General features: G+C 36.7%; 1 pseudogene; it reads left to right on the forward strand.

The window, feature by feature from the left end:
• The first annotated feature begins 3,182 nt into the window (after positions 1–3,182).
• Positions 3,183–4,514, forward strand: LOC110576790 (annotated as a pseudogene).
• Positions 4,515–10,015: the final 5,501 nt, after the last annotated feature.

A 10,015-nucleotide genomic window follows, 5' to 3' on the forward strand; every position in this document is an offset into this window, starting at 1 on the left:
GAAATAACAAAATTTTATCATATTCTCACCTTGAACAAATTTCTACTGAATCCAGATCTGGATTAGCAGCTTGGCCTCAGAGAGTTATGGGTGAAAAGTTAGGGCTGGCATAGCAACAAGAAGAAAGCATGCCTTGCTAAATTTTCTTTTTTGTACCCAAACCCTTTTTGTTATACATATGGCTCCAGTGGGAGTAATTACAATGTGTCCAATGTCATCCTTGAATAAACCTTTTTCTTCTATGCAAGAGCTAGTCTTTATATGTTCCATAAAGCACTGGCATATTGTGAGCCTTTAAGAAGTGTTTAAGGATGCAACAATGGCAACTAAGAATCTAAACCTTGGTTTCCTGTGGCTATTGTAATCTCAGTGGAACTCTGCTATGACAAAGGAGGACGAAACATCACTTTGGTTACTGCAAAGTGCAAAGGTTACAGCCTATTATCCCATCTGATCTGTTTATTAGAAATCCCCGCACTCTATTTTGCTTTAAAAAACACTGGGAACACGATCTAGTTTTGAGAATAAAACAAGTTCATTTTATAAAAGCTCATAAGTTATCTATAATTCTCTCATTAAACCTTATTGAACATGATGAGATCTGCAAGGGATGAAGGAATGTTACGTGCCAAATGGCAGGACCATTAGAATTTGGCTAAGGCATGTATAATGAGAATCAGGAAATACAGAAAATTAAACTTTTCTTTCATTACCATAATATGTTTTTAAGAGGATTCCAGAAGCACTGTTGGTAAAATGGCCATCACCAAGGAATACACAGAAAGTAGCAAATTCAAAGGACCACCTGATCATTTTTCTTCCATGGGGGGGAAAAAGTTTCCATTTTTAACTTGACACAAATAACTTATGCTCATGAATTCTTAGAAGTGGGAGAATATTAGAGATTCTCTAGCTCAAGTATGGGACCCGGCCTGCATAGATTCTTTAGCTTAACAACATTGTCATTATTAGATATTAAATGCTGGTCTTAGATGCAGGAGGTCATATTCATATTTTTAAAGGTCAACACCAGCCAAATGATCAAATAAAAAAAGACCATAGAACAAGTAAAACAAAGGACAGAGGGAAGAGACTGAGAAAGTAACTCAGAAAGAAAAATAAAATTGTCAAAGAAATGGCTCCAAAGTCAAAGAGAACTCCCATCTCTTCCCTCTCCCCTCCCCCCACTTTTAAGAAGATTTCACTTTATCTAAGGAGTAAAGCACATGCTTTTAGATCCAAGGGTACCTGGTTCAAATCTCAGCAGGGGCAGATTTCTCACAAACTAAAAAGGCACTCTCCCTATTAAAGGAACTGACTTAATACAGTTGTATGGACCATTACTGTACAGAATGGGGATTCACAAACTATTTTCTAAATGGGGCCTTTTTGTGCATGTACAGTAATTCCTATAGAAGCCTTTTACAAATAAAAAAAAGGAAAAAAATGTGGGGGAATCTAAGAACCCATGATTTGAGCCTTTAATAACTATTGGTGTATTAGAGACAGCCATCTGCAGTAATATAGCAGATCAGGTCTTCCTGGAAATGACCTGAAAAAGCATTTGAAGGATAAAAGCTTAATATTTGTGCAGACGTCAGATGCCTAGAAAAGATGAACAAAATACACCTTGAAGTTTGGCCTCAATGTTGGACCTCAAAATGCATGGTTTCCATGGAACTTCATTTAAACAGGAAGTAGCACTCAAACAGTTCCTCAGTAAAGACACTATTTTGCTTGAGATTTTCACAAGAAGACTTCGTTGAGTAAATTTTTATATGACACCATAATTTGACTGCTGAAAGTCCTCCTTAACAGTGAAACCTTGAAAGACATGTGGCAAACATTCTATCTAATCCATCTTATAACAGAACTCTGAGGAAACTATTAGAAATCTACTTCTACCATAAATTCATATATGAAAAGCTAGGCTTGATTTTGTTCCACATATTTGTGGTAATTTATATCACTCTCCCTGGGAACATCATTGAGGACAGAATCATATTGAATTTTGAAAATACTTCCTTCTTCAGCAGTTTCATTGTATACACTTCTCTGGAACCTACTAGACTCCACATAATTCCAAATTTGGGCAGAGATTCCAAAATATGAGAACCCAACATATAAACAGTCCTTTCAAAAGTAAAATTTATTTCCTACAGAATAAATCTGAGCACTGGGTCAACATTTCAGGTTATAGACTTTGGAGAAAGTAATTTATTTGACACCTACAATTCATCCCAAAGTTTTATGAACATCTTATCTTTATTATATTAGTTTCAAGTGACAAAAAAATGAAAAATTTTAAAGTTCAAACTGGTTTAAAGAACAGACATAGAAAGTTGGCTTTCATGGTTAATAATAAGAACTGGTTTGGGAGCAAAGCGGGATCCAAAAGTTTGAAGGATGACATCAGAAGTCAACCTACTTCCCCCTGCCTCTCAGGTGGTCTTCTCTTTAGGTTAGCTCCTCTCTCAGGAAGCACCCCTCTCAATCCCACAGGAAGGCTCAGCACCTGCAGGATTGCACACATCCTCACAAACACATGTCCTATGGAAACAGCTATTCCCCTCAACGTTGCAAATCAAACCCCCCTCTTGAAAACTCAAGCCTCAATTATTGTTCAGTTGAACTGGCCTAGGTTTAAATGATAAAGTGTACAGGGATTTCCTTTGATTTTAGCCAATGGAGATAAAAGAAAACCATGTATATTTCTTAGGAGTTTGCCCAATAGAGTGACCAAAGGACATTCTTTTGGTTTCAAATGTCTTGTGCATAACAACAATTGACTCAATAAATTTGACTTGGAGTATATCTAGGGATACACATGTGCATACACATACACACAGACACACAAACACACATACACACAACAAAATTATACAATCTTGGAAACTAAGACTGAGCAGTAGTGTAGGGTCAGAATCTGGAAACAATTTTACCTAAGTATAAAGCTACCGAGTCCTGCTAAAAAATATAATCTTGATCACATAAAGAAAAAAGTAGAAGCATAGCTGATGCTCAATAAACATGAATAAATGAATAATGAAGTCATTAGAAGAAAAACAAGGTGAGTGGTGTGTCGTGGAAGCTGACAGAAGTAACTGCTTCAATGAAGGCAAAGAAAATCTAGCTAACACTCTGGATGTATTAAAAGTGAAAGCAGCTTCTTCCATAGCGAGATGGCAGAAGATGACTTGACTACTTGCATGGCACCCTTTTTGGATCCGCATTTGGCTTCCCTTCTCTTCATAGGAGAGAGAGATAATGAAAAAGACTCATTACAAGGGAAATTAGATCTTCTTATTGATACCGACATGGTAGGCTTTGTTATGGACATATGCAAAAACCTTTATTCTGATGATATTCCATGTGCTTTGAGAGAAAAAAAAAAAACACAGTTGTTGCACAACTGAAACAGCTTCAGGCAGAGACGGAACCAGTCGTGAAGAGATTTGATCCAGAAACTATACGGCAGATAGGGTCAACCAGAGATGGTCGGATGCTGTTTGACTAACTGGTGGACAAGCACGATTTTAGGCAGGAATATTTAGATACACTCTACAGGTATGCGAAAGTCCAATTTGAATGTAGGAATTACCCTGGAGCAGCAGAATATCTTTACTTCTTTAGAGTGTTAGTTCCAGCAACAGATAGAAATGCTTTGAGTTCATTCTGGGGAAAACTGCTGACTTCTGAAATCTTAATGTGGAATTGGGATGCCTCTATGGAAGACCTTGCATGGTTAAGAGAAACCACAGAAAATAATTCTGTGATCTCTCCATTTCATTTTCTTCAGCAGCAGACATGGCTTGTCTACTGGTCTTGGTTTGTTTTCTTCAACCACCCCAAAGGGCGAGATAACATTATTGATCTCTTCCTTAACCAGCCACAGTATCTTAATGTAATTCAGACGATGTATCCACGGATACTGCACTATTTGACTACATCCATCATAACAAACAAAGATGTTTGAAAATGCCAACAGGTGCTAAAATATTTGGTTAAATTTATTCAACAGGAGTCTTACACATTTAAAGACCCAATGACAGGATTTGCTGAATGCTTATCTGTTAACTTTGGCTTTGATGGGGCTCCGAAAAAGCTGAGGGGATGTGAATCAGTACTTGGGAATGATTTCTTCTTGGTGGCTTGTTTTGAAGATTTCATTGAAAATGCTCCTCTCTTCATACTTGAGACTTTTTGTCTCATCTAGAGGGGTGTATCAGCTATTAACATGTTGACAGACAAACTGAACATGACTCCAGAAGAAACTGAAAGGTGGCTTATAAATTTGATTATAAATGCGAGATTGGATGCCAAAATTGACTCTAAATTAGGTCATGTGGTTATGGGTAACGAAGCAGTCTCACCCTAATCAGCAAGTGATTGAAAAGACCAAAAGCCTTTCATTTAAAAGCCAGATGTTGGCCATGAATATTGAGAAGAAACTTAATCAGAATAGTAGGTCAGAGGCTCCTAACTGGGCACCTCAGGACTCTGGCCTCTACTGAAGAACTGTATAAAGACAAGATGAAAAAACTATGAAATAAAGATGAAGTAAAAAGCCATTACATAAAGACTGATGTACATTTTAGAAACAATTAACATATTGTGTATAAATTTTAAGGAATTTGAATAAAATTGGCTGTGTCTCATTTTTTTTTAAAAAGCGAAAGTGAGTTTGGGGAGCTAAAAGAAACCTGGAATCAAATTGGATATTAAATAACATTCTGTCCTGATTAACATTTAGTTATGGTTTGAAAATTTTAAATCTGTAAAATAATTCATACAGCAATTCAGCAAATGAAACAATTACTGAGCATCAGGATACACACTTGGGATATAAAATGAAATTAAGTATCTGCTTTTCAGGTATCCCTGTGGACAACAACAAGCAGGGGAAGGTGGGAATCAGTAGAGTAGGAAAAACTCAAAGAGAGTTTGTTAGACTTGAGAGGTTAAGTTCAAGGAATGCCAAGTGCCGAGTGAGGGATCAGGAATAACTTAGGGAAAATTAAGCAATTGACTCTAAAAGAGAGCTGATCATATTCCTTTCATAGTAAGAAAATAATAGAATGTCCCTACACATACAACAAGAGTGGAGTTAAGCATGACATCAAGGAGACAGATGTGGACAAATGTCTCAGCCAAGGGTGATGCAGTAAGGTGCATAAATAGGACAATGTTAACAATATTATCCATGGTGGGGCAATTTCTAGACAATCCTCAAATATTGTCCGGTGAAGCTCAAAAATTTCTTCCAGATGGTTTTCCTAACATGTCTACTATTCTATTTATTCTTTGACTTATGGGATTAATAATTTATTTAATAAACTCTGTTATTAATTTTTGCAAGACTCACTGAAAGGAGCCATGAAGTCTGGAAAAGTGGTTTTCCAGTAGCTCACGGGATAGCCATGTTTTCTAAAAAAGATCTTTGCTTTCATCAAAAGAAGGTGGAGTTTGGTTTGGGGAGAACAATGCTTTAAGACTGGCTAATTCAAGTGCTTATAATCTACTAATATTTAATTTCATAATTCCAAGTCATAATGCAGAGCATTTTGGCCATAAAATTGCTCTGAGCTTCACATACCTCAACTGTATGATAGAGGTAATGGAGACTTCACAAGATCACTGGGAAAATTAAATTAGATGATAGATAGTAAACCATAGTACAATGTACAGAACCGCATAAATCCTTTTTTTAAATTTTGTTTTGACTTGATTTCCTAACTATACACTAAAAAAATCCCCATGATTGACTTAGTTTCCATAATTCATATTTGAATTTTCTTGTAGTCATAAAAAATCCTGGCAGTGAACTTCTCAAGTGGTTAAAGTCACTTGACCTTTAACCCCTTGCTTTAAAAATCTCTCAAGAGATATGTTAAATGGCCCAGAAATATATTGCCTGTCATGTCTTATTGCTTAATTAATAGCCAACTATGCCAATGCCCTGTATGGACTGCCCTGAAGTAATTGTGAACTGATCTTGTACTCAAGGAAATGAATTGACTCCACAACATCAGCACTGTCATAGAGCATTTACTGTATTTAAATTTCCACAACCCTTAGAATAGACAGAGCATGCAAGGGCTGGTTAACTGAGCACACAAACATCAGCTGAGCAGATAAAAATGTTCTGTTGCTTACCGTGCCACACAGGGAATCATTCATTATTGGTTTCTGGAAACTGCTTTGTGAATCAAGTAAAAAGCTACCAAGTAGTAAGCATTTTTATTTTAGCCATATTTGTGATAAAGCTGGAAGTCACTGAATTATTTTAATAATAATAAAAAATCATGGTTTGAAATTGTTCCATTTGAAGATAAACAGAACTCTGGAGGATGGGAAGCAAATTTATTGTGAAAGTTCATGATTTGAAATGGGTGGTAGAAAGTATATCCCAAAATAAAGGAAAAAACTAGTAATATTTTAAATTCTTTTTCTTTCAATATAGAGAGCAATATGACTTGCTGATGAAATGTCACCAAATAATTTCAGATCTTTCCTAATGAATACAAGGTATTTATGATTAAATATGAATTTTAATCCTCTCAGAGTCTCGAATTTACTCACCTATAAAGAACTCAGATCACTAGTATTTAGAGATGCATTATAGTATCCTCAAAATAACATATTCAATATGTCTATGAAGCTATGACATTTCTAGCTTTAAAAACTTACTTTAAGCCACTTTGAGGGGGGGGGAAGTGGGTCCAGATATATCCCTCAATTTGAAAGCAACCATCCCCTCGCCTGGGTTCTGGGCAAGGAAGAGAGGGAAAAAATGGAGAGAGAAGTAATTGGCAAGGAAAGATACAAGAAAAAGAAAGATCAATGAAAAGGAGAAAAGTAGAGAGAGGACCATGTGAGTAAGCAAACCAGGATAACTTCAAATTCCTCCGATATGGGAAAACTGAGTCAAAGCTCTAAGGATCAAGCAGTGCCATAGTGTTACTTATAAATCAAAATGCTCTATTTTTAAAATAAGGTGACTTTTTCAAAAATCATTAAACTAATTTTTAATTTCATCTTGGCATAATGACACTTTCCCATTTCCTCACTGCCAAATCTACTCACGAGAGTAAATGGGCGGAGCACGTGACCAGGAGTGTTCCAGCCCTGTTGCAGTTACTCAGAGGCAACTGCAGAACACATTTATTTAGGACACCACACATCCCTAGGGTGCGTATTTGTTTTATAGTCTTGGCTTCTCAACCTGACCCCTCTCCAGGCTGCCAAAAGTAACATCATTCAATTTGTAACACAATGTTTCACCAACAAGATACGTGTTCTGTAGACATAGGGAAGACAGAAATCTTTGAAACTAAAAGGTGCCTGGATTAATGGGGCTGACATGCAGCCCAACACTAAACGGCAAAGGACCAATGAAAACAATCACTGTGTCCTGTGTCAATTCTGTCTTTAGGTAACTTTGCCTTCCTGCCTAACACGTGGATTTTGTATCATCCTTAAGTTGCTATAATATTGAGACATGAAATTTGGAGGATTTGAAATAAATGTAGCTAAATGGAACGTTTGGATGAAGAATCTCTGGTTTGTTCAGATCTGTTAAAGTAATAGGGAAAGGCACAAAGGATCAAGGCAAGAAAGGCCCCAATCTTTGTTCGATGAGTGATAAAACAGCATTACTTGGGGAAAATTGGCCTGACCTTCACCTACATGATGCTTCCGCTGCCTCAGTGATTCTTGCTTTGCTCTGATTAGGTAAAGACTGCCCCTTTCCTTGCAGGAAAAGTCAAAGAACAAAAAGGGGAAAAATTCTTGACTTAACTATAAAGGGTTTATTTTTTTAATCACAGTTGGGCTCATCCAAGCCAGTTTCTAATCTTATTTTTTTAGGCTAAAAAAAAAAAAAAAGAAAGAAAGAAAAAGAAAAAAAAAAACCTCTCTTTTATAAGAAATTCTTTGGATCATTTTCTTTACAACCTCTAGTCTAGATCTCAACTCACATTTCTTGGATGTATTTAAAAAAAAAAAAACTCTTCCTCATTTGAAATGATAGCTTTTTCATTTCTTTTAGGCTCTGGTCTAAACTCTGTCAGGAATGGATGGAAGGGAGAAAGACACAAGACCCCCTCAGCTAGCTGGAACAGCAAGTAAAATGCATCAGTTGCCAGAATCCTGCCACCATTCCAAGGAAACCTAAAGCGGGTTCCCACCCCCACCCCTCTGTGGATGCCCATGGAAGGCAGAGCTCCATGGAACCATAATATTAAGTTGCAGACTCTGCCTGTTCATATAGACCAGAGCTTTTCTGTGACATTACTGTCAAACAGCCCCCTGTGTGACTAATATTTTTAACAGCATGCTATTTAAAATTTGACAAGGATATAATAATTCATTCTTCAGATAGTCAACATACTATGAGAGTAAGTCATGTCTTCAAAGTATCTTTCAAAGGGGCTATTAAAAGTAGGTTAAGTTTTTCCCCCTACAGCATGCAATTTCATTTTGGCTCTACCACTTCAACCACATAAAATTAAATTTTGACTTGAGAGTGACCTACTGAAAATTAGATGGAAAAATAAGGGGAAAGATTGAAATTACTGATTCAAAGGAAACTAACATGTCTGTCTGCAATTTAGGATACAGTTCGCTAAGCCCTCTGAGAATCTTATGTTTCTGGTAGTCAGTATTTTCCTCTTAGGATTCAGATTGTATTTTTAATGGAAATGTTGTAGAATTTAATGGAATGTAATATCTTGTGATATATAGACTTAAGGCAACACAGGAAAAAATTATCCACACATATTTTCTGCCATAATCCTCCTCTCTACTCCCAGCCTTCTTATAACCTATGATCTAGCCACCCAAATCAACCACACATTCTCTAAAATAAACTACACTCTTTAAAACTCCTCTACCGTTGTTACCTGCTAGTCCTCCTTTGAAATTCTTTTTTCACCAACAATCAAAATTTATTCTAAATTTTTATAAAAATAAAATGACTTTGAAGTCTCCACTTTTAGAAGAGTATAAGGCAATAGAAATTAATGTGATTATCCTAACAAGAGTAGAACGTGAGTGCTTAGAGAAGACTTAGAGACATTTACTGCAGAACTACAAGTAGTAGATTCCACTGAGGCTGGGGGAATCACAAAAATGTTGTAGAATAAAACAAAACAAAACAAAACAAAATGTTGTAGAATATTTCACCAATGGATTTTTGGTGTCTTCTACTTTGACTTGTTTTGATCATTAAATTTCTATTTCTTTAAACTTTTGTATGTGTATTTAGATATATATGTACACACAACCATATACCTGTCGGTCAGGAGAGGTTGGGCTGTGCTGTGGTAACGAGCAACACTAAACCGTCAATGGATTAACACAATGAAAAGCGAATTTTTGATCAGGCAAATCCACGGCAGTCTCCTTGGTCACTTTCCACGGCACCTGTGCTCCACATGTTACTTGGCATTCTGGCAGGCTTTGCTCCTGTTCGCATACCTCTGTGATCATCTCTGCAGAAGAGCAGGAAGAGAGTTCAAGTAATCGAATGCTTCACCCAGCCCCTCTGCTCATATTTCATTGGCCAAAACATGTCCCATGGCTAAAGCCCACCATCAAGGGGGCAGAGGAGTGCAATTTCCCCATTTGCCTCATAGAAGATGAGAACCAGAGAGATTGGTGATCAGCAGTAGCGCCTATCAGAAATGCAGACAGAATTTTTCAGTCAAAAGCCTCGCTCTTGTTTTATCTCCAAATTACTCTCATCTTCACTCTGTGGCTTATAATTATTGCCAAGAGCAAAGTGTATTAAAAAGCTAACACTACTGGCATTCATCCACAGATACTGATTTATTTTACCATTACTTGAACAAAGAACATCATCCTTCAAGGTCACAAATGTTTTTGGCATCTAAATGTATCTGTTTAGCATAACCTCTCATGAAGCATTGACAGTATTGGAAAGAGTGAACCAAGTAACAAGAATATGTTACAAAATCACCCACAGTAAGAATGACCTAAGTGGCATATGAAG

Source organism: Neomonachus schauinslandi, chromosome 1, assembly GCF_002201575.2.
Source record: "Neomonachus schauinslandi chromosome 1, ASM220157v2, whole genome shotgun sequence".
NCBI lineage: Eukaryota > Metazoa > Chordata > Mammalia > Carnivora > Phocidae > Neomonachus > Neomonachus schauinslandi.